The sequence below is a fragment of the Lucilia sericata genome, unplaced genomic scaffold (genome assembly GCF_015586225.1).
Source record: "Lucilia sericata isolate MDLA Ls3-8-SP2 unplaced genomic scaffold, ASM1558622v1 Contig000859F_arrow, whole genome shotgun sequence".
Lineage (NCBI taxonomy): Eukaryota > Metazoa > Arthropoda > Insecta > Diptera > Calliphoridae > Lucilia > Lucilia sericata.
This window is the reverse complement of record NW_023994850.1, coordinates 55,718-82,417: the sequence shown is the minus strand read 5'-3', so window position 1 is coordinate 82,417 and position 26,700 is coordinate 55,718. Positions and strand designations below refer to the sequence as shown.

At 28.0% G+C, this 26,700-nt stretch overlaps 1 protein-coding gene across 1 annotated transcript in view; it reads right to left on the bottom strand.

The window, feature by feature from the left end:
* LOC119608624 (putative uncharacterized protein DDB_G0277255) overlaps positions 1-26,700 on the bottom strand; it is a 79,505-nt gene that overhangs the window by 23,556 nt on the left and 29,249 nt on the right. The window contains 1 exon segment of the mRNA XM_037963115.1: positions 22,332-22,379. The gene's annotated coding sequence lies outside the window, so the exon portion shown is untranslated.

The window sequence follows — 26,700 nt, the reverse complement described above, 5'->3', positions numbered from 1 at the left end:
ACTGAACTAGAACTGAACTAGAACTGAACTAGAACTGAACTAGAACTGAACTAGAACTGAACTAGAACTGAACTAGAACTGAACTAGAACTGAACTAGAACTGAACTAGAACTGAACTAGAACTGAACTAGAACTGAAGTAGAACTGAAGTAGAACTGAACTAGAACTGAAATAGAACTGAACTAGAACTGAACTAGAACTGAACTAGAACTGAACTAGAACTAGAACTGAACTAGAACTGAACTAGAACTGAACTAGAACTGAACTAGACTAGAACTGAACTAGAACTGAACTAGAACTGAACTAGAACTGAACTAGAACTGAACTAGAACTGAACTAGAACTGAACTAGAACTGAACTAGAACTGAACTAGAACTGAACTAGAACTGAACTAGAACTGAACTAGAACTGAACTAGAACTGAACTAGAACTGAACTAGAACTGAACTAGAACTGAACTAGAACTAAACTAGAACTGAACTAGAACTGAACTAGAACTGAACTAGAACTGAACTAGAACTGAACTAGAACTGAACTAGAACTGAACTAGAACTGAACTAGAACTGAACTAGAACTGAACTAGAACAGAACCAGAACTGAACTAGAACTGAACTAGAACTGAGCTAAAATATAACTAGTGGAGAACTAGAACTAAAATTGAACAAGAATAGAACTAGATTAGAACTGAATTAAAACTGAGCTGGTATTAACTAGAACAGATACTTGACCTGAACTAGAACTAAACTAAAATTACCATTGGCCTCAACTTGCAACAAAGTCCTTTTCAAAAATCTTCCCCAGGTCTAGTTTTAAGAATAAATTTCCATCCCTGATTACAATTCTAGTCAAATTGCAACTTAAAACCAACAAAAACAAATTCCAGAACTAAACCATAAAAAGAGAAGCAGAGTAAAATATGCAAAAGCCGGCTATTTTTTGTTGTTTTTTGCTGCACGCCTACATTTTTGTAGTTGTGAGAGTATGTGAGTGGAGTTTTGAATGCGTTTTTCACAAAAGAATGCCCCGAAAGAAAACGAACGTAATCTAAGCAACAACAACAGAAAAAAATGCAAGCATACGAACCAAAACTTAATTTACTTATAAACCAAAAACGACTACAACAACAACAACTGCGACAATAATAATAAAAAAAGAATTTGTAACAAGTTAAGAGTTGCAAGGCAAGCAAGCAGACCTTTTTTGTAAAGATTTTTAAAGTTGGCAACCTTTAAAAGAATGCGGACTTGCCAGTCTGCTGTCAGTTATTAGCAAACAAACACACCTTGCTGCTCTTCACCCCCCCATAAACCACTGATTTATCCTTTAGAATAACTCAAGTTGTTTGCAATAAACGTAAAAAACTAATAACACAAACTCCCCACAAAAAAAAAACGGGCCTTTAGGAAAAAAATATGCAAGAATTGTAGCAATTTTTACATATACTCGAATAAAATATAAAAAAATAATTCAAGTCAGGAAAAAAGCACAGCTTTAAGCGCCTTTTATGTTTGGAGTCTGTGTTGTGGCTTAATATTGTGGCTTATGCTTTAGTGCAACATGGCTTTATAGAGAGGCTCAGGCTAGCCAATACGGCATGTGCGCCTTTAAGGTTTTTTCTATATGTTTTGCTTAATGTTTGTTGCCTTAGTTATTATGTTTTATTTTCGATTTTTTTTTGTTGACTTGAAATTGTTGTGGTTTGGGTTCAAATCACACTTTGGTTAAGAAAAATATTGACTGAAAAGAAACTATGGCATGCAACATGCTTGTCTGTTAGAGATGTAGGAAGAGATGGAGGGTTCAGAAATCATTAATATGAAAATTAATTTAAATATATTTTTAAGAATTGTAAGAATTAGATCAAATTAAGTTCATTTAATACAATAATGGGGTAAAGTTAATTAAATTTGAAATTTTTAGCAAAATTCAAAATTTATGTTTGAAAATTGTCGTAAAATTTTCTATAAAAGTATTTTTTTATAAAATTTGTCGTCGGTGTTACATTTTTTTATAAAAATGAGTTGCTAGCTAAAATTTTATAAAAAAAATAGTCGCTAGCTTCAAATTTTCTATAAAAATTTGTCGCTAGTAAAATTGTCTATAAGAATTTGTCTCTAGCGTAACATTTTCTTTAAGAATTTGTCGCTAGCGTAACATTTTTATATAAAAATTTGTCGCAAAATTCAAAATTTATGTTTGAAAATTGTCGCCAGCGACAAAGTAAAGTTTTTTTAATATTCTTTTATAAAATTTGTCGTCGATGTTAAATTTTTTATAAAAATGTGTTGCTAGCTAAAATTTTTTAAAAATAAATTGTCGCCAGCTTCAAATTTTCTTTAATCATTTGTAGCTAGTAAGAATCTGTCTCTGTAACATTTTATATACAAATTTGTCGCTAGCATAAAATATTATGTAAACATTTGTCGTCAGCTTCAAATTCGATATAAAAAATACACTAGAGTAAATTTTTCTGTAAATATTTGTCGCTGGCTTAAAATTTTACGCTTTAATATTTTCTATAAAAATTTGTCGCTAACATAAAATTTGCTATAAAAATGTGTCTAAAATTTTCTATAATAATGTGTCGCTAGCGTACAATTTTCAATAAAAATGTGTCGCAAGCGTCCAAATTTCTATAAAAATGTGTCAATAGCTTCAATGTTCTAAAAAAGTTGTAGCCAACTTCAAATTTTTTATAAAATTTGTCGCTAGCATACAACTTTCTATAGAAATGTGTCACTAGCATAAAGTTTTTTCTAAAAATTTGTCGCTAGCGTACAATATTCTATAAAATGTGTTCAACGTAAAATTTTCTATAAAAATGTGTTTCGAGCGTAAAATTTTCTAAAAAATGTGTCTTGAGCGTAATATTTTCTATAAAAATGTTCAGTAAAATTGTCGCCAGCGACAATTTTATGTCGCTAGCATAAAATTTTATATAAACATTTGTCACTAGCGTTAAGTTTTCTATAAAAAATTGTCGCTTACCTAAATTCATCTGAACAAATTTTACACCATAAAGTTTTTTCTAAAAATTTGTCGCTAGCGTACAATATTCTATAAAAATGTGTCCAACGTAAAATTTTCTATAAAAATGTGTTTCGAGCGTAAAATTTTCTAAAAAATGTGTCTTGAACGTAAAATTTTCTATAAAAATTTTCAGTAAAAAATTGTCGCTAGCATAAAATTTTATATAAACATTTGTCACTAGCGTTAAGTTTTCTATAAAAAATTGTCGCTTACCTAAATTCATCTGAACAAATTTTACACCAAAATAAATTGTATATATATTTATCGCTAGTATAAACTCTTATGTAAAAAACTGTCGCTAGAAATATGTCGCCAGCTTAAAATTTTCTATAAAAATTGGTCGCCAGCTTAAAATTTTGTATAAAAATTTGTCGCCAGCTTCAAATTTGCTATAAAAATTTGTCGCCGACGTAAAATTATCTATAAAAATTTGACGCTGGCTTACAATTTTCCCTAGAAATAGTCGCCAGGTTTAAATTTACTATAAAAATTTGTCGCTTGGATAAAATTTTCTATTAAAATTTGTAAACAGTATAATACAGTTCTTTTTTTACGGTTCTGAAAAAAATTTTGATTCTTGGTATGTATCAGTAATGTTTAAGGTTTTTGAACTAATAAACCTTGTTTTTGCAATAGTTAAGAATTATTTTCCTAATAAACCTTTTATTAACTGGAAATAATTAATGAACTATTTTTCCTTTAATTTAAACAAGAATTTTCTCTCTCTCTGGCAAACCGTTAAGAACAGTTGTGTTTAGCCATAAAAATGGCAAGTGTAGAATAAAGTTGGCAAACACTAAAGGTTTATGACAGCACACATGTGCTGACTTGAAACTGACTAAATTTTTGTTCTTTCTTTCTTTTGAAAAACAATATAATTAACATTATTGTTATGATTTCGTTATGCTTATCCAGTATAAATAATTAAAAAATAAAAATCAAGAACTATGGGTGATTATGACGAGTATAGTTGTTGTTTGGTTTAATTTAATATTAAAGCATAAACCATATGTTATCATTTACTTTTAAATACTTTAAGTTGAAACTAAAAACAACAACAGCAGCAGCAGCAATAACATCCTCAATGTTCCACTACTGCTACTTGCCCCATCACAGCATATTATGCAGCCATGTGTACAACCCATACAGACATTGACTACGTTTTTATGGCAGAGGTTTTGATTTTTTTTAACGATTTTTTTTATCAAGCATTTTTTTGTGAAAAGTTGCTGACCTTCACAGTGTGGCCCAGTGAATACAACAACAAAAATGTGATAACAAAAAAGAAGCAGCAACAAAAACAAATCACTAAAAAGAACTTTTTTTATTGATGATGGAAGCTTTTGCTGTTGGTTTATAATAAAACCCCTCTACTCTTAAATCTAAAAAAAAATTCAAACTTCTTTTGTTGTTGTTGGTTTGCTCACCTCTGCTGCTAATACTGTTGGCTACTGCTACTGCTTCTGCCGCTGTTGTTCTGATTGTTATTAGTTGTTGCTGCACCTGTTTGACAACATTATATGTTTTTTTGTTTCAAACCATTTGCTATTGTTGTTGCTTGCAAACAATATGCAGTTGATGAGCCATAAACAGCAGCAGCAACAACAACAACAACAACAAAATTTTGTTTTGTTTTTATTGTTGTTGAGAGCAAAAGAGATTATAAAAAGTTTTGTTGGTATTAATGCAATTCTTTTTGTTCGATGCACGATTTTGTTAATGTATGAACGGATGTGTATGTGCAGTATTCGTCATAGTAACCACTCATTCGTGTTGTTTTGATTTGTTTCGTGAGATTATTGTTTTTGTCTTTTTGTGTCTCGCTTAGTTGGTTTGTTAGTTTTGGGGGGTTTAAAAAAAGGTACTAAATTATCGCTGGGTAAAAATTTTCTATAAATATTTATCGTTAGACTTAAATTTTCAATAACAATTTGTCGCTAGCGTGACATTTTCTTTAAAAATTTGTCGCTAGCATAAGATTTTCCATAAAATATTGTCGCCAGTTTACAAATTTCTACAAAAATATGTCGCTAGGGTAAAATTGTCAATTAAATTTTTTTGTCAGGGTAAAAAAATTCTATAAAAATTTGTCGCCAGCATTATAATTTCTATAAAAATTTACCGCTAACGTATATTTTTCTGCAAATATTTGTCGCCTGAGTAAAAATTTCTAAAACTAGTATAAAGATTTTGTTTAAATATTTGATGCTAGATTTAAAGTTTTTTACATAAATTTGTCGCCAGCATTACGCTTTCAAAAGAAAATGATCGCTAGTGTTAAATTTTGTATAAACATTTGTCGTTATAGTTAATTTTCTACAAGAATTTGTCGCTAGCATTAAATTTTCTATTAAAAGTTGTCGCTAGCGTTAAATTTTCTATTAAAATTTGCATGTAAAATGTTCTACAAAGATGTGTCTCTAGCGTAAAATGTTATATAAAAATTGTAGCCAATTGTCTATAAAAATTTGTCGCTTTAATTTTTCATTTAAAAACTGTCGCTGAAGTAAAATTTTCTATAAAATTTTGCCTATAATATTAAATATTCTAACAAAATGTGTAGTTTTTTTAAAGTACTTCATTTAAAATTGTCGCTAGCGTAAAATTTTCTTTAAAAATATGTCAGTGACATAAAATTTTCTATAAAATATGACGCTGGGGTAAATTTGTTAGTAAAAATATGTCGCTATGATAAAATTGTCTACAAAAATTAGTCGCTAAAGTAAAATATTCTATAACACTTTGTCTTTAACGTTAAATGTTCTATAAAAAATTGTCGCTATGGTAAAATTATCTTTAAAAAATTGTCGCTAGCGTAAAATTGTCTATAAAAACTTGTCATTGGCTTTAAATTTTGTACAAAAATACGTCGCTAGGGTAAAAATTTGTATAAAAAATTGTCGCTAGTTTAAAATTTTCTATAAAAAGGTATCGTTAGCGTAAAATTTTCTATAAAAACTTGTCTATGGCGTTAAATTTTCTATAAAAATTTGTTGCTAGTGTAAAATTTTCTATAAAAAATTGTCGCTAGCTTAAAATTTTCTATAAAAACTTGTCTTTGGCGTTCAATTTTCTGCAAAAATATGTCGCTTGCGTAAAATTTTCTATAAAAATTTGTCGCTGACATAAATATTTGACGCTATTGACCCAATTTTCCCTAGAAACTGTAAAATTTTTAACTTCAATTTTGAAATGATACTTTTTGTAGGTTACCAAAGGTACTTTTCAAGTAGTACCATCCCTATTTTTCTAACAAAAAAAGGGAAATGATTTTTTTTTTGTTGTAAATTTCTATTCATTTTATATTGTTTTTTTTTATTAAATGATTAATTTTCATTAAATTTATAATTTGTTCATCTAACCAAGGTGTAAAATTTCTAATTTAAAGGAAGTAAATGATTAATGTTTTAGAATCTATATTATTTAGTATGAAAGTTATATTATAGAAAAACTGTTAGCTTGAATTTTTAAACTAATTTAGATGATTTACGTAAAAACGGTGCTTTTTTATATTTAAACATTTGTTATAATTTACAAGTGTTTTTATGATACACATCTCCCAGAAATATTAGAGTAATAATTTTTCTATTTTAATTATATTTATAGTGACTATAAAGTTACCTTTTTGATAAGGCTTTGGCTTAAAAAAATAAAAATAAATTCTTTATTTAAAACGGAATTTTTTCCAAGACTCCATAACGATGTGGTTTAAAAAACCACTTAAAGATAAGAAACAGTAGTGGCAGCAGTTGGTTTCAACAGCTTTTTAAAATAAACTATGACTCATGGTCACTACTTAAAGAAAAAACTGCAAGCTTTTTTGAAATTTTTGTAAAGATTGTAAAGAGTAAAAATATTTTTAAATTTTTTCTCATAAAGTAATAAAATCCTTTTTAATATATTATTTCCACTTAATTAGTTTAAAAATTTAACATATGCTTTATATTTTAGAAAAAAAAGTTCACTAAACTTTTTTTGTATTTAATAAATATAAATTTAAAATCAAACGGCCTTGTCCATAAATATTTGTCTGTCTAAACGTTTACTTAGGTATTTCTATTGAACATTAGTATTGAAATGGCAACATAAAGTAGTTTTAAATTGTTTATAAATAATGCTAATGTGTTTAAGCTTAAGTCAAGTAAAATATTTATATTTAATTTATGTCAGGTTTAATGAACTTAATTGTTTAAATAAGAAAATATATTTTTTTTTTGCTAAAAAATTGTTTTTGCTTTTAATTGCATTTCAAAAATAAAAACAAATAAAACATTGAACTTATATTTATTATTGTTACATTGTGTGCTGGAGATAAACAGAAAATTTTTTTAATGAAAAAATAAATATTATCTGTGAATGTCGGGAAATTATAACAATGGAATGTTAAATTATTTTAAGGCGTAATTAATGTTTTTAGATCACCAACAAAAATTAAAAAAAATTTAAATGCTAGCTACAAATTTTAGTAAATTTAAAGCTAGCGACAATTTTTTTTATTAGACAATTTTATAATAACGTCAAATGTTTATAAAAATGTTTCAGCCAGAGACGATTTTTTATAGAAAATATTACGCTGGCGTCAGATTTATACAAAATTTTTTTTGTGAGCGACAAATTTTTAAGGTAAATTTACGCTAGCGACAAGTCTTTAAAGAAAATTTACGTTTGCTACAAGTCTTTAAAGAAAATTGTCTAGTCTATAGTCTAGTCTATAGTCTAGTCTATAGTCTAGTCTGTAGTCTAGTCTACAGTCTAGTCTATAGTCTAGTATATAGTCTAGTCCATAGTATAGTCTATCGTCTAGTCTATTGTAGAGTTCATTGTCTATAGTATAGTCTATATTCTAGTCTATAGTCTAGTCTATATGCTAGTCTATGGTCTAGTCTATATTCTAGTCTATAGTCTAGTCTATAGTCTTGTCTATAGTCTAGTGTATAGTATAGTCTATAGTCTAGTACATAGTCTAGTCTATTATCTAGTCTATAATCTAGTCTATAGTCTAGTCTATATTCTAGTCTAGAGTTCATTGTCTAGTCTTTAGTATAGTCTATATTCAAGTCTATAATCTAGTCTATTTTCTAGTCTATAGTCTAGTCTATAGTCTAGTCTATAGTGTTGTTTATAGTCTAGTCTATAGTATAATATATTGTCTAAACTATAGTCTAGTCTATAGTCTAGTCTATAGTCTAGTCTATAGTCTAGTCTATAGTCTAGTCTATAGTCTAGTCTATAGTCTAGTCTATAGTCTAGTCTATAGTCTAGTCTATAGTCTAGTCTATAGTCTAGTCTAGTCTAGTCTATAGTCTAGTCTATAGTCTAGTCTATAGTCTAGTCTATAGTCTAGTCTATAGTCTAGTCTATAGTCTAGTCTATAGTCTAGTCTAGTAAAGTCTTTAGTCTAGTCTATAGTCTAGTCTATAGTCTAGTATAGTCTTTAGTCTAGTCTATAGTCTAGTATAGTCTTTAGTCTAGTCTATAGAAAACGTTAAGCCAGTGACAAATTTTTATAAAATATCATTCGAGGCTTTAAAAAACTTTCTCAAAACTGTAATTGTATATAATTTAAAATTTTTAAATTTCACTTTTACTTAATGTTGAAAGTAAAAGAAGAAATCATGAAATCAATTAAATTTATTTTCATTTTATTTTTGTTATGAATTTCTTAAGAAATCCATACAAACATAATAAAAGTGTGAAATTCTTTGCTACAAATGATGGATGGATGCTCTTGACACTGTCGCAAGTATTTCTTTAATACCTCCACAACTATACATGAGAAAACAAATCACATTAATGTCAACGTTTATTGTCATAACATAAAAGTAAATAAAAAACAACACACACACAATAAATATGACAGACTAGGTTAGTTTCGTAAAGAAAAAAATGTTTTAATCAAATATTGTATTCATAAATAAGAAGAAAAAAACTCTTAGAAATGCTACACATAAATAAACTATGAAATATGTGTGTATATGTTACATTGTGCATCTATGAATCTATGATGTCAAATCCAAATAGAAACTTCATATAATAATTTTGCTGTTTAAAAGTGTTTATTTCTTTTATTTTTAAATTTTGTCTTGGTTTGTGCACAAAAAGTGATAAATATCACATGCAATTTTTTCCACCATTTTTTTTTTTTGTTTTTTTTTTCATTTATTTAAACAATACACTGACACCATCAGTGACACTACTAATCACTAGTTGCTGGTGCTATTGACTGAAAAGTTTTCGCTTTTTGTTTGTTTAGTTGTCAAATGCATTTTTTTGACATGCAATGTGACAACAGCATGTCACAAAGAGTTTGTCATTTAACTTGAACACATTTTTGAACACACACATTCATATACACACTTAGCATGTTTTAGTTGTTTTTTTTTTTTTATAAAAAAACATACAACATTTTTGAAAAATTAAGATTGGTGTAAATCTAAAACGATTTATTTTTATTTCCTTTAAATATTTGTTTAACTTTAGAAAAAAACATTTTAATTGTTATATGTTTTATAGAGGTTCTTTTATTTTTTTGTTAAGAGAACATTATATTTAATGTCATCTCATGTTCATTAGCATTAAACCAAACATTGACCAGTGACCACATAATTTTTCTTTCATTCTTTCTTTTTTTTCTCTTAACCAACTTAATCACTGGCGCCCATTTCTCCCTGCTTAAAGGTTTGATGATATAAATTAACTCTTTAAAAGCGGGCGTTAAACCGCTGTTGCCTATAGTCTAATGTATGATCTAGTGTATGGCCTTGTCTATAGTGCAGTCTAGTATATAGTCTAGTCTATAGGCTAGTCTAGTCTAGAGTCTAGTATATAGTCTAGTCTATAGTCTAGTCTAGTTTATAGTCTAGTCTATAGTCTAGTTTATAGTCTAGTCTATAGTCTAGTCTATAGTCTAGTCTATAGTCTAGTCTATAGTCTAGTCTATAGTCTAGTCTATAGTCTAGTCTATAGTCTAGTCTATAGTCTAGTCTATAGTCTAGTCTATAGTCTAGTCTATAGTCTAGTCTATAGTCTAGTCTATAGTCTAGTCTATAGTCTAGTCTATAGTCTAGTCTATAGTCTAGCCTATATTCTAGTCTATAGTCTAGTCTATAGTCTAGTCTATAGTCAAGTCTATAGTCTAGTCTATAGTCTAGTCTATAGTCTAGTCTATAGTCAAGTCTATAGTCTAGTCTATAGTCAAGTCTATAGTCTAGTCTATAGTCTAGTCTATAGTTTAGTCTATAGTCTAGTCTATAGTCTAGTCTATAGTCTAGTCTATAGTCTAGTCTATAGTCTAGTCTATAGTCTAGTCTATAGTCTAGTCTATAGTCTAGTCTATAGTCTAGTCTATAGTCTAGTCTATAGTCTAGCCTATAGTCTAGTCTATAGTCTAGTCTATAGTCTAGTCTATAGTCTAGTCTATAGTCTAGTCTATAGTCTAGTCTATAGTCTAGTCTATAGTCTAGTCTATAGTCTAGTCTATAGTCTAGTCTATAGTTTAGTCTATAGTCTAGTCTATAGTCTAGTCTAGGCTGTAGTCTAGTCTATAGTCTAGTCTATAGTCCAGTCTATAGTTTAGTTATAGTCTAGTCGATAGTCTAATCTAGAGTCTAGTCTAGAGTCTAGTCTAGAGTCTAGTCTAGAGTCTAGTCTATAGTCTAGTCTATAGTCTAGTCTATAGTCTAGTCTATAGTCTAGTCTATAGTCTAGTCTATAGTTTAGACTATAGTCTAGTCTATAATCTAGTCTATAGAAAGGATTTTTGTAGCGTTTGACCTGTTTCCGCATCTAAAGGGTTAAACCTAACAGATTTATTTTATTTAAGTATTTTGAGTGTTCATTTTAATGCTATTACTTAAGGTTGCTGTTAGTGTTGCTGATTTGTTGCTGTTGTTGTTGGCAAACCATTATAACATTATTTTGTGTTTCTGGTGGTAGTAGTAGTTGTTGTTGCTATTGTTGTTGTTGGACGTTTCATATGTATTTTGTTGCAAATGAACATATGTTGACCATTAACATTGACATTGTCTTAAAAGGTGCGCCTTGCGCTTTAACATGCTGTCGGCTCAAGGATTCAAACGACAGTTCATGCTTTAGCAATAAGTTGTAATTCTATACTTGTGTTGTTGTTGTTGCAAGCACTACTAACTTAACAATACACAACTACCTTAACTAACACTACACAACAATAAGCAAACGAAACAAAAAAGTAAGAGAATTTCAGTTTTTGTTGTTGTTGACAACATCTGCAGCAGGCTACAAATGTGATGCAACAGTAATACAATAAAAAAGAAACTTTAACTAAACAACATACCAAGCTAGCAACCAACAATAACAAAGAAAAGGAAAAAAACAAACATAAAGAAAGACACCAAAACAGACTAACAGTCAGAGATAAGGACAGACAGACGGACGGACTTATAAAAGGACAGACAGACGGAGATACATAGACTTACATTTCAGCAAGAACAACAACATTTGTTAGTGTTGCTTCATTTAACCAGGTGTCGACACTGATCTGTAATGACAATTACAATATTTTGTTGCACTCTCTTTTTGGTTGCACATATATACAACAACAATAGTTGTTGCTGCAACAGCAATATAACATCATATTTACTAAGAAAACTATGCTGCAGCCTCAACTAAAGCAGTTAAACAGCTATGGTAACAATATTTTTTTTTTGTATAGATGTTGCATGAACACCAAAACAACAACAACAACAAATAAAAAAAGAAATCTTACTTACACTGATGATTTAACATCATATTAAAGATGCATGCCTACGATTTAATGTTTACTAATATCATACACCTATATTAAAGATATTTACTTTTAATACAACAACAACAATAACTGCAACATGTCCAGCAACAACAACAACTACTATAATACTCATCATAAACATTTAGTTTTTGTATTTGTTTGTGTCATTACATAAGAATTTCTATAAGTTTTTTTTGTGTATTTGTTGCTGTTGTTACTGTTGCAAGCTTGATAAATAAAACTTAATTACTGTTTGTAAGTTGTAGTTTTTTTTATATTTATATTATTCGTTTCATTTATTTTTTTTTTTGTTTGTTTGTTATTGTTGCCATTAAGTTTATTGAACTTTTTGTTAAGTTTTTTTTTTTTATTTTTTTAACTTTTTATAATAAAAATGCATTAAAATGCCTTGAATTTTAAACTATTCTTAGGAAGAGTTTAGAAAAACTTAAAAGCAATTAAGGAGCTTTTTTGTAAGATAACGAAAATTTTTTCCTGGTGAATCAAATTTTTTATAAAAAGGAAACATTTTTAAAGAAAATTTAAAACAAGCGAGAATATTTATAGAAAGTTTTACTCTGGAGACAAAATTTTATGGAAAATTTTACGCTTAAGACAAACTTTTTAAGAGAATGTTACTCTATCGATACATTTTTTGGAAAATTTTAATGCTAGCGACAAATTTTTTTGGAGAACTTTAAGCTGGCGACAATTTTTTAAGCAAAGTTTTAGTAAAGCGACATATTTTTATAGAAAATTGTATGCTAGCGACAAATTTTTATACACATTTTTACGTTAGCGACAAATGTTTATGGAAAATTTTACGTTATCGAAAATTTTTTAGAAAATTGTATGCTAGGGACAAATTTTTATTAAAACTTTTACGCTAGCGACAGTTTTATACAAAATTTTACGCTAGAGGCAAATTTCAATAGATGTTTTATGCTAGCGACATATTTTTATAGAAAATTCTATGCCAGCGACAATTTAAAAAAAAATGTTATATTGGCGACAAATTTTTATGGCAAATTTTATACTAGCGACAATTTTTGAAGCAAAGTTTTAGTAAAGCGACATATTTTTATAGAACATTTTAAGCTAACGACAAATTTTTATACACATTTTTACGTTAGCGACAAATTTTTATAGAAAATTCCACGTTAGCGACAAATTTCTATAAAAACTTTTACGCTAGCGACAGTTTGCTAAAAAATTTTACTCTAGAGACAAATTTTAATAGAAGTTTTATGCTAGCGACACATTTTTATACAAAACTTTTACGCTAGCGACAGTTTGATAAAATTTACTCAAGCTCCAAATTTTTGTAGAGAATTTAACGCTAGAGGAAAATTTTGATAGAAGTTTAATGCTAGCGACATATTTTTATAGAAAATTCTATGCCAGCGATAACTTTTTAAAAAAATTGTATACTGGCGACAAATTTTATAAAAAATGTTAATATAACGACACATTTTAAAAAAAATTTTACTCTAGTGACAAGTTTTCATGGAAAATTTTACTCTAGCGACAATTTTCGATGGAAAATTTTACCTTAGCGACATATTTTTATAGAAAATTCTATGACAGCGACAATTTAAAAAAAAATTATATTGGCGACAAATTTTATAAAAAAAGTTAATCTAACAACACATTTTTATAGAAAATTTAACGCTAGAGGCAAATTTTGATAGAAGTTTTATGCTAGCGACATAGTTTTATAGAAAATTTTATGCCAGCGACAATTAAAAAAATTTTCTACTGGCGACAAATTTTATAAAAAATTTTAATATAACGACAAATTTGTATGGAAAATTGTACGCTAGTGACAAGTTGCTGTGGAAAAGTTTACTATAGAGACAATTTTTGTGGAGAATTTTACCCCAGCGACAGGTTTTTATAGATACTTCTATCTGGCGATAGTTTTATAGAAAATTAACCTCTAGCGACAAAATTTTGTATAGAAACTTCTAACTGGCGACAGTTTTAAAGAAAATTTAACGACATCGACAGTTAAAAAACAAAAATAAACTCAAGCGAAAAATTCTTTTATACAAAATTGTAAGCGACAAATTTGATAAAAACTTTACGTTAGCGACAAAAGTCATTAAAAAACCATCAAACGTTATTTTTTTTTATCGCTGAGTAGAAATTTTCAAAATTTGATGCATCATATTTAAAGAATTTTATTTTTTAAACAAAACTACATTATCATCCAATTATTTTCACACGTTTTATTTTTAGAAACGTTTAAGAAACAATGTGTTTTTTTTCCAATTATAGAAGTTATTAGAATTTTGTTTAAATATTGTTGCTCTGTCATGCTTAATTATTATGATTAAACATGTTTTTTTTTTGTTGTTCTTTTATTTTTTTTATAAATAAAAATCTTGAGCTACTGCTTTTTTGACTACAAACAACCATATTTAGCTTAAAGCGGTTGAGGAGAGGGAGACATTATTCTATAAGATTTATATGGTTATTAACCAAATAAATATTAAAAAACGTTTTTTTCTTATTAAATAAAATGGAAAATAATTGAGATTTTTGTTTATTAGTATAAATTCTTAAAAAAAAGAATGTCTCTTTTAAATAACTTTCTATGTATGAGTTAATGAGTTTGAATAAAATTTAAAGTTGAATGAAAGTTGTATCAGTATTTTGAAATGATTGCAATTTATTGATAAACTCAATTAATGGCAAATTGAAAGTTTATATAAATATGTTTTACTAATACTTAATGTCAATTAATAAACAATTAAGCATTTGTTAAATTTGTAAACAAATATGGCAGTAAAATGCTTAAAAACAAACTAACAGTTATGTGTCTTAAGTCTTTTGTTTTGACAAACGACTTTAGAAGATATAAAGTGAATTTTTAGTAAAATTAACAAAAATGTTTAAAAAAGTTTAACAGGATATTAACTTTTTTTGAGGATTATCAGTATTATTTAATGTTCATATTACTTTTGTTTGTAAAAAAGTTTATGGCTTAAGTCTTTTGTTTTTTCAAAGAATATTTCAACATTTTTTTTCAATTATCTGTAATTAAATTTATGACCATAGCAAAACATTAAAAACTCCAAAAAAAAAACGAAGTATTAAATCTATGAAGCAATTTGTTAATAGATTTGATCATTTACAAAACAAGCCATAAAATTTGAACATTAAATATTACACAACAACAACAACAACATCTGCATTACACAAATTGTTTGCCATAAAAGCATCGATCATTATGATGACATGTTTCAAATGGTGGTGGCCATTACAATAATATAAAATAGCAAAAGCAACCACAAATAAATTAGAAATAAACATGTTGAAACCCCTAATGAGGTGGCAGCATGAAATGTTTCTGGTATTTAGTAATACACCTTAAAATTGTGCAACAAATCCTCTATTAAAGGTAATTCTTTCTTGTCAAAATATTTATTTATAATATTTAGTTATTTATTATATATATTTTCTTTTTTTTTACTCTGCTATTCATCCTCTCAATTATTAATATTTTCCTATTAATTAATGTTTACAAAGCAACCCACTAACTAATATTTTTAGAAAAATTTTTTTTTTGATAAATCGTTTTAAACTCATTCATCTTGGCCATTTATTGAAGTTGACAAATATTTATCTTTCCCTGTTCCCCTTACCATTTAAACTGTTTAGTTAAATACAATTAAATGTTATTATTAGTTAGGAGTTTAATATTGTTTAATAAAACTTCTAAGAGAAAAGCTTTCCTGGACAGTAGCTGTTTTATAGTTCTTCCTTCTATTCTGTTAAATGTCTGTTTTTTTGTTATTGATTAGATCTTTGGCAGCCACACAAACGTTTTGTATGTGTTTTATAAATGTTAAAATAAAAACATAAATCCAGTTTTCTTTTCACATTCTTTAATCAGGAGTTTCTAGCTTTGCCAAGGAAAGAATTTTTTTTTAATAGCTCTTGGATGGACAGACATAAACTTTCATTTTAAAGTAAAACAGCAAATAAATGAAAATATTTTGTAAAAAAACATACATTTTCAAAATTTTTTTACAAAAATTTACGTAGCGTAGCGTAAAATTTTCTTTAACTATTATTCACTAACGTAATTTTCTATTATAATTTTGTCGCTAGCGTACATTTTTTTATAGATACTTTGACGTTGGCGACATGTTTACGTTAAATCCAAAGAATAAATAAATGAGAATAGATATTTTGTAAAAATTTAAATTTTCTATAAAATTGTCGCCAACGTAAAAGTTTCTATTAAAATATGTCGCTAGGATAACATTTTTCTGTAAAAATTGTCGCTAGATTTAAATAATCTATAGAAAAATGTCGCTAGTGTAAAGTTTTCTACAAAAAAAAATGTCGCTTGCATAAAATTTTCTACAGAAACTGTCGCTTACGTAAAAGTTTCTATAAAAATATGTCGTTAGGATAACATTTTTCTGTAAAAATTGTCGCTAGCTTTAAATAATCTATAGAAAAATGTCGCTAGTATAAAGTTTTCTATAAAAAAATTGTCACTTGCATAAAATTTTCTACAGAAACTGTCGCTTACGTAAAAGTTTCTATACAAATTTGTCGCTAGGGTAAAATTGTCTATAAAAATTAGCCGCTATCTTAAAAGTTTTTATAAAAATTTGTTGCTTACCTAAAATTTTCTATAATAATCTGTCGCTTGTGTAAAACTTTCTTAAAAAACATTGTCGCTAGTATAAATTTTCTTTGAAACTTAATCGCCAGCGTTTAATTTTCTAGAAAAAAATTTCCTCAAAGTTAAATTTTCCTTACAAAATGTAAATAAATTAACTTTTCCCCAACAAGTTTCCTTTCTAAGTCTTTTGTTTTTATTTCATTTAACTCTAAGCTAAAAATAGCCCTGGTTCTTAAGAAAATTATTAGAAATTATGCTAAATAACTATATGTATATATTTAGTAAAAATTAAAAAAAAACTATAAATTTAAGCATAAAAAAATAACATCTCTATAATAATTCCTTTGCCATAGTAGTAATAATCAATATTTTGTTGTTGTTGTTCTTGCTGCTGTTGTCTGTCTGTACAACAAACACGCATACTTAAGCAGCAACCATTAGAAGAGGAAAATCTTGTATAAACTAAAGCACGTTTAGATGTTGTATATAGTAGTTATTATTATTATTATTGTTGTTGTTTTTTGTTAAAAGAATAAGATTGATTTGCGTCATGTTACCAAACATGTCTAATAAGTGGTCATGTTAAAAAATTACTTATAAAAATACAGTAGCCAAGATAACACAGGCAGGCCACTCCTCTGGCCAAAGCACCAGCAGCAGCAGCACGTTAAAAAAAATCTTTATTTTTCAAGTAGAAGAAAAAAAAAACCTAAACACAAAAACATACCCTTTGAGAGTTAAAACAACAATAACAACTACATTCATATACTCTAAAGAAAACTTCATTTTTAGAGTTCTTTAGAATCTAACTAAATCCTTTAGTGAGTTAAACATACACTAACTGGCAGCAGACGACAAACGAAAATAGAAAAAAAAAAACGCCAAACAAAAACATTCAATATGAAAGAGACGTATTTGGTTTGATAACTCCATTTGTGGTCAAATTCACCTAAGCACGCTTGAATGATGAATTCCCGCGAAATTCACTCTTACATGTCGTCGACAAACATATAGAAAACACTTTAATAATGTTTTAACAAAAAATATAAAAAGGCAAAAACAAAGAGAAGAGACCCAAAACAACAAGCATGAAAAAAAAAGAATAATAACAGAAATACTGGTTGAGGAAAGTGTGGCTAAAAAATTTTTTTAAGAAAATTTAAAATTAAAACCAAAACGACGATTTTTGTAAAAAATTTTACTGTAACGACAAATTTTTTCTAGTAACAGTTTTTTTATAGTCTAGTCTAGTCTAGTCTATAGTCTAGTCTATAGTCTAGTCTAGTCTAGTCTAGTCTAGTCTATAATCTAGTCTAGTCTAGTCTATAGTCTAGTCTATAGTCTAGTCTAGTCTAGTCTATAGTCTAGTCTAGTCTATAGTCTAGTCTAGTCTATAGTCTAGTCTAGTCTATAGTCTAGTCTAGTCTATAGTCTAGTCTAGTCTATAGTCTAGTCTAGTCTATAGTCTAGTCTATAGTCTAGTCTATAGTCTAGTCTATAGTCTAGTCTATAGTCTAGTCTATAGTCTAGTCTATAGTCTAGTCTATAGTCTAGTCTATAGTCTAGTCTATAGTCTAGTCTATAGTCTAGTCTATAGTCTAGTCTATAGTCTAGTCTATAGTCTAGTCTATAGTCTAGGCTATAGTCTAGTCTATAGTCTAGTCTTAGTCTAGTCTATAGTCTAGTCTATAGTCTAGTCTATAGTCTAGTCTATAGTCTAGTCTATAGTCTAGTCTATAGTCTAGTCTATAGTCTAGTCTATAGTCTAGTCTATAGTCTAGTCTATAGTCTAGTCTATAGTCTAGTCTATAGTCTAGTCTATAGTCTAGTCTATAGTCTAGTCTATAGTCTAGTCTATAGTCTAGTCTATAGTCTAGTCTATAGTCTAGTCTATAGTCTAGTCTATAGTCTAGTCTATAGTCTAGTCTATAGTCTAGTCTATAGTCTAGTCTATAGTCTAGTCTATAGTCTAGTCTATAGTCTAGTCTATAGTCTAGTCGTCTAGTCTATAGTCTAGTCTATAGTCTAGTCTATAGTCTAGTCTATAGTCTAGTCTATAGTCTAGTCTATAGTCTAGTCTATAGTCTAGTCTATAGTCTAGTCTATAGTCTAGTCTATAGTCTAGTCTATAGTCTAGTCTATAGTCTAGTCTATAGTCTAGTCTATAGTCTAGTCTATAGTCTAGTCTATAGTCTAGTCTATAGTCTAGTCTATAGTCTAGTCTATAGTCTAGTCTATAGTCTAGTCTATAGTCTAGTCTATAGTCTAGTCTATAGTCTAGTCTATAGTCTAGTCTATAGTCTAGTCTATAGTCTAGTCTATAGTCTAGTCTATAGTCTAGTCTATAGTCTAGTCTATAGTCTAGTCTATAGTCTAGTCTATAGTCTAGTCCTATAGTCTAGTCTATAGTCTAGTCTATAGTCTAGTCTATAGTCTAGTCTATAGTCTAGTCTATAGTCTAGTCTATAGTCTAGTCTATAGTCTAGTCTATAGTCTAGTCTATAGATTAGTCTATAGTCTACAGTCTATAGTGTAGTCTAGTCTACAGTCTAGTCTACAGTCTAGTCTAAAGTCTAGTCTACAGTCTATTCTATAGTCTAGTCTACAGTCTAGTCTATAGTCTAGTCTGTAGTCTGGTCTATAGTCTGGTCTGTAGGCTAGTCTATGGCCTGTTCTATAGACTAGTCGATTCCATAGCTATTTTTTAGTCTAGTCTTCTTTTTCTAGTATCTAGTCTTGATTATGGTCCATATAGTTTAGTTTAAAGGGTAATCGAGAAAGCGGTTTCTTGAAATCTCAAAATTAACCACATTGTTTTATTAGCAACAATAACAACAACAAAATCCAACTAAAAATGTAACAGCTAGAAAGCAAGACGTTGTTGAGTTTGTTGAGCAGAAAGCAAAACACAGCAAATAAAATGACAAAAAAAAAAGAGCAACGCACGTGTTGCAATGTTGACCATATGTCAACATTGTTGCAGTTAAAAATGTGTGTGTGTGTTTTTTTCAATATTGATTTGTTTTATTGACGTCTGTTTATTGCTTATTTACTGGGAACTGTAAATACAACAATTTTAAACCAAATTTGGTAAATTTGTTTTGTGCGTTTTTTTTTGTATTTATTTCATTTTAGTGTTTTTCTTTTTTTCGCCAATACTCAGAGGTTGTTTGCATTAATGTTTTAGTTAAGTTGTTGTTGTCGATATTTGATTTTTTTGCAGTTTTTTTGCTTAGCAAAATTATTTTCTTTCTTTTTTTTTGTTTTGCTTTTTCTTGAAATTTATATAAAAGTAAATTCTACAAATATGGTCTGAGTAAGTGTACAATGGTGAGAGTTGCATACTAATCATGGTATGAAAAGTTTAAAGAAAAATAAACAACAACAATAAAACAAAATTATGTAAAGAAAGTTAACACAACAATTTAATAAATTTATTTCAAAAATATTTTAAATAAAAATATTAAAATTTTATTTATTTCAAAGAAAAACTTTCAAATTTTTTTCCAATAAATTTTTGTTATAATAACAAAAATGTTTTGAATTCTTTACAAATTATCAGGTTTTGTGGTTTATTAACAATAACAATAAAAAAATTAATCTCAATTTTATTTAAAATCATAAATTTTTTTCTTGCAAGTTGCTACTACTATTTATATTTATGTTTTTTTTTTTTCTTTTATCTAAATATTATTATTTGGTATGCAATTTATCTAGGTAATTTTATATATTTTTTGTTGCTGTTGTTGTTGTTTGCTAACATACCAATCAAATCACGTAGAAATTACACAAAATGATCAGGTGTTCGTTCTATTATACAGACACACACAAACATATAAATAAACATCCACCCGGCTTGACTGGCTGTTTGGCTGCTTGGGTTGGCTTTACATTCAATAAACATATTTATGGTTAGACATAACAACAACAACAGCAACAACAACTATATTTATTAACTAACAATATATAGACAACAAATGTTGTTACCTTATATGCAGGTCTTTTAGAAAAATTATTAATAATACAACAACAACAACAAAAACATTTAACAAAACTTCAAACTTAATAGAAAAATGAATTTTAATAATAATTGCGTAAAAAAGCTTCAAACTCAAATTACCCACAAAAAAAATGTATTAAGCAAATTATGAAGAATATTAAATAAAAAAAAAAATAAACAAACAAATCTTGTCAAAGTTTAAGAGGTTTTTAGCTTAAGTCTTTTGTTAGGTGTTTATGTGTGTGTGTGTTTAATACAAATGATTTAGCAATGTTAGCGCTTGCTGCTTAAGTCTTTTGTTTTGTTTACAATTTTTTTTACTATTGTAAAAAATCAATGAATTATTGTTGTTAAACAATTTACAATTTGTCTTAAATCATGAAATAAGTTTTTCATATAGATTTGTGTTTTTTTTATTAAAATCATGTTTAAAAGTCTTAACAAATAATGTGTGAAACAATTTAATTCATATTAAAATGTATTTAACAAATCACACAATACAAATGTTTTATTAGTGTTATTATTTATAAAAAATATGATTTTTTTTATAAAAAAAGTTTATGAAACATTTTATTTTTATTGAATTTGAAAAGTTATGAGACAACTGAGATACACATGTAACACTATTTCAATTGTATTGTGGATCCACTTTGTTATACAAATTATTGAATCGATTGTATATTTTAGATAGGAATTTACTCAAGACTAGAGACTGAACTATAGACTAGGCTATAGGTTAGGCTATAGGCTAGACTGTACACTAAACTATAGACTAGACTATAGACTAGACTATAGACTAGACTATAGACTAGACTATAGACTAGACTATAGACTAGACTATAGACTAGACTATAGACTAGACTATAGACTAGACTATAGACTAGACTATAGACTAGACTATAGACTAGACTAGACTAGACTAGACTAGACTATAGACTAGACTATAGACTAGACTATAGGACTAGACTATAGACTAGACTATAGACTAGACTATAGACTAGACTATAGACTAGACTATAGACTAGACTATAGACTAGACTATAGACTAGACTATAGACTAGACTATAGACTAGACTATAGACTAGACTATAGACTAGACTATAGACTAGACTATAGACTAGACTATAGACTAGACTATAGACTAGACTATAGACTAGACTATAGACTAGACTATAGACTAGACTATAGACTAGACTATAGACTAGACTATAGACTAGACTATAGACTAGACTATAGACTAGACTATAGACTAGACTATAGACTAGACTATAGACTAGACTATAGACTAGACTATAGACTAGACTATAGACTAGACTATAGACTAGACTATAGACTAGACTATAGACTAGACTATAGACTAGACTATAGACTAGACTATAGACTAGACTATAGACTAGACTATAGACTAGACTATAGACTAGACTATAGACTAGACTATAGACTAGACTATAGACTAGACTATAGACTAGACTATAGACTAGACTATAGACTAGACTATAGACTAGACTATAGACTAGACTATAGACTAGACTATAGACTAGACTATAGACTGGACTATGGACTAAACTATAGCCAAGACCAAAGACGAGAATATAGGCTAGTCTGTTGACATGACTATAGACTAAGACTAGACTATAAACTTGACCTTAAACTAGACTATAGACAAAATTTCGATAAAAAATTTTATTTAAGCCTCAAATTTTCTACAGATTACTGTTTCTGTTCGTTATTTTAAGAGCATCAGGTGAGGACCTCTTTATACGTCATTTACGCCAACGCGTTAAGTGTGTAGAAAGAATACAAGTTCTTAAAATACTTTTTCTTTTATTTATGTTTTTAATTTTTGTTTATTCATTCTTAAAAAATAAAAAAAACTATAATTTTACTGCTTACTTTCAAATAAGTATTATTAAATTCCTCTTTAACGTGGGTAGCCAATTACTGTAAATAAAAGAAATAACAGAAAAAATATTGATTAAAGAAATATAAAAATATATTATATTCAAAACGGAAATGAGTTTTAAAATTGATAGTTTTTTAAAAAAATCCTCCAACGGAAATCAAATCAAAACATACAAAACAAACATCAATCAATTTTTTTTTTTAAATTCATAATTTAACAAAACATTTCTACTATAAATAAATGTAATTTAGAAATTTCTCTAACTAGAATCTGCAGGAAATCCGTAACAATATTATTAAAAAAACAACAAAATTTACATAAAGACATAAAAAAGCAAAAAAAAACTAAAGAGGTGAATATATAAAAAATTATATAAAAGTAATAATAATGATAATAGTTAAAAGTAATGTTAATAACTAACCTGCCTTAAAGAATGTCTCTGTATTATTATTTTTTATAATGATTGAGGGGGAATCATAAAAATACTTTAGTGAAGTATTGAAAGGAAAATAAAACGGAAATAAATGAATATTGTTTTATAAACTTTATAAACAAAATGTACATACATACATATGTACTTTGGTGCACAAATGTATGACTAGATAGCCACACAATTACTATGTATATGATTTTTTTTATTATGTATTGTTTATTGTTAATAAAACAAATGCTTTTGTATAGATAGCTTAACCAATTATAATTTTTTTTTGTCATGCTTCCCTGGTATCGAAAGCTTATATGAATGAAAGTTAAAATTTGCCTGCTAGCAAAATAAAAATTTATAAATTGTTTAGAAACTACAACAAATTGAATGTTGTTTTTAGATTAAAAACATCATCACTATCCAATTAACCCAAAAATATTAACATGAAATGTAATTCAAAGTCGGCCAATAATTACATAGAATTTTGTTTTGCTCTAATAGTTTTTGAAAGAAAAAGCTATTTTTTTTTGGAGTTTAATAGAATAAACAAATTTTGTTAAAATTTTTTTAATTTTAATAGAGTAGACTGTAAATTAAACTACAGACTAGAAGTCTAGTCTATAGTCTAGTCGTTAGACTAGTCCATAGTCTTGTATATAGTCTAATCCATAATCTAGTCTATAGTCTGACTATAGTCGGACTGTAGTCTAGTCTATAGTCTAGTCTATAGTCTAGTCTATAGTCTAGTCTATAGTCTAGTCTATAGTCTAGTCTATAGTCTAGTCTATAGTCTAGTCTATAGTCTAGTCTATAGTCTAGTCTATAGTCTAGTCTATAGTCTAGTTTATAGTCTAGTCTATAGTCTAGTCTATAGTCTAGTCTATAGTCTAGTCTATAGTCTAGTTTATAGTGTAGTCTATAGTCTAGTTTATAGTCTAGTCTATAGTCTAGTCTATAGTCTAGTCTATAGTCTACTCTATATTCCAGTCTATAGTCTGACTATAGTCCAGTCTATAGTCTGACTATAGTCCAGTCTATAGTCTGACTATAGTCCAGTCTATAGTCTGACTATAGTCCAGTCTATAGTCTGACTATAGTCCAGTCTATAGTCTGACTGTAGTCTACTCTATAGTCTCACTATATTCTAGTCTAAAGCCTGACTATAATCTAGTCTATAGGCTGAGTATCGTCTAGTCTATAGCCTGGCTATAGTCTAGTCTATAGGCAGACTACAGTCCAGTCTATAGCCTAACTACAGTCTAGTCTATACTCTAGTATATAGTATAGTCTATAGTCTAGATTAGAATCTAGTCTATGGTCTAGTCTATAGTGTAGTCTATAGTCTAGAATAGACTCTATAGTATAGTGTATAATCTAGTCTATAGTCTAGTCTAGTCTATAGTCTAGTCTATAGTCTAGTCTATAGTCTAGTCTATAGTCTAGTCTATAGTCTAGTCTATAGTCTAGTCTATAGTCTAGTCTATAGTCTAGTCTATAGTCTAGACTATAGTCTAGTCTATAGTCTAGTCTATAGTCTAGTCTATAGTCTAGTCTATAGTCTAGTCTATAGTCTAGTCTATAGTCTAGTCTATAGTCTAGTCTATAGTCTAGTCTATAGTCTAGTCTATAGTCTAGTCTATAGTCTAGTATATAGTCTAGTATATAGTCTAGTCTATAGTCTAGTCTAGTCTAGTCTATAGTCTATAGTCTAGTCTATAGTCTATAGTCTAGTCTATAGTCTAGTCTATAGTCTAGTATATAGTCTAGTATATAGTCTAGTCTATAGTCTAGTCTATAGTCTAGTCTATAGTCTAGTCTATAGTCTAGTCTATAGTCTAGTCTATAGTCTAGTCTATAGTCTAGTCCAGCGGTTCCCACCGTTTTTTACTTCGCGGACCCCTTGAGAAATTTATTTAATTTCACGGACCCCCATACATATTTTGATATCTTATTGTTATAAATAATTGTTCATCAGAAAATTCTCTTAGTCCTGGTCCATAAACCCTATACAATATTCCCGTACATTGAGAATATTTAGTATTTCGGAGATGTTTTCAATTGCATGGTTTTAAATATAGAATGACTTCTAACATGATGTTTAATTTTATGATCATGAGAGCTTTCATGTTCATTTCTCTTTATAAAGTATTGTCGACATGTGCTTAAAGTCATGTTTCTAAATTTGTTTGCGATTGCATAGGAGTGAGCTGAGTATGTAAGCTAAGTTTTCAGGAAAATACGTGAAAGTTAGACTTCTTCGATGTTGTTGCGGAATGCGTTACCCACATAAAATATGACCTGAACTCTTTGCGAACGTACTGTGAATTTGGATCTTAAATTTGAATTTTAAAATACCTACGAATTATTTTACTGCGTGGTTTTGACTATTTACGCAAAACGCTATGAACTTTCTGATGTTGATTTAATAATATTGGACAACAAAATGAAGTTAAAATCTGTGTATCACGTCGGAATGGAATATTTATATTTAAAATTAACTAGATTAACAGTTTTGCTTACAATTTAAAAAAATATTATGAAATGTGACCTAACTTCATATTCCTGGATACCACTATCAGTATTTAATTCTAAGGCAAATCATTATCCGTCTGATATAAAAACATTTATTTCGATACATATACATCTATAAAAATTACAAATCACGTAATATTTTACTTTATAAAAGTGAAACAATAAATTTGTAGGGCCTAGCATCATCCTGATAAACGACCGAAACAATAAAATTCAAAAAGTCACCAACAAATCTGGGATTATTGAATAAAAATTGTGTATTTTAGTATTTATGAAAAATTTGGAGATATTTTTAATATTTTCTAACATATAGAGAATATTTTTTATTTATGATTTTTTTCGTTCGTCTTCGCGGACCCCCTAGGATTTTGCTACGGACCACTAGGGGTCCGAGGACCCCCTTTTGGGAACCGTTGGTCTAGTCTATAGCTTAGTGCTAAATCTTGCCTATAGTCTAGTGTATAGTTTATTCTAGTGTAAAGTCTAGTCTTCAGTTTTGTCTAGCGTATTCAAAACTATTTTGAAAATTAAAAGTATTTTGCATCCCCATATGCATAAATATTTTAAAATTTTTCTGTTTAGGTTGCTCAAACTTGTGAAATAATCTCAAACCAGTTTTTGTTTCTTTTGCTCAATAAAAATATTTTTGTGTGTTATTTGAACGTCCGTCCGTCCATCCATCCATCTGTCTGTATGTCTACCTAAACCAAAATAATGACAAAAAAATTAAATAAAACTACCGTTGACACATATTTTCGTTTTGTCAAACAAACAAAATTTGTACAAAATTGTTGGTATTCATAAAAATATTTTTGTGGATTTTATGTTTAATAATAAAAAAACCAAAGATAACTGTTAAATTTGATCAGCTTAAGGTATTTGACATAAAAATATATAAACACATGCATAAACACACATGATGACAGTTTGTTTTGAGTTTGTTTAATAAAAATATGTAATTAAAAAAAGCAAAAATTATAATTTAATTAAAAAAATAAACAAAAAAATTGTGATACATTTCCTATAACCAGCAAAAATGTTTAAATTTTAAATTAAAAATAATTAAAAAAAACTTTTTGTTTTAGTTTTTTTTAATAAATTTTTTATTGCTAATTATGTTTTAGCATTATGTCATCATATTAAACATTTTAGCATAATTTCTGAGCCGATTTTGTGCTGTTTTTTTAATTAAACTGCCAACATTTTAAAGGCCATCATAATTTTTAATTTTTGCCAAGAAAAAAAGCTAAAAAGATAACTGGGTAATAAAAACTAATAATTAAGTGAAAGTGAAACTAAAACTGACATATCAGCAACATCCATTTTATTTGCTAGTTTTTTTTTTAAAAATATGTATTTAATAAAAAAAATTTTATATAAAAAAACACACACTTTATTTTTAA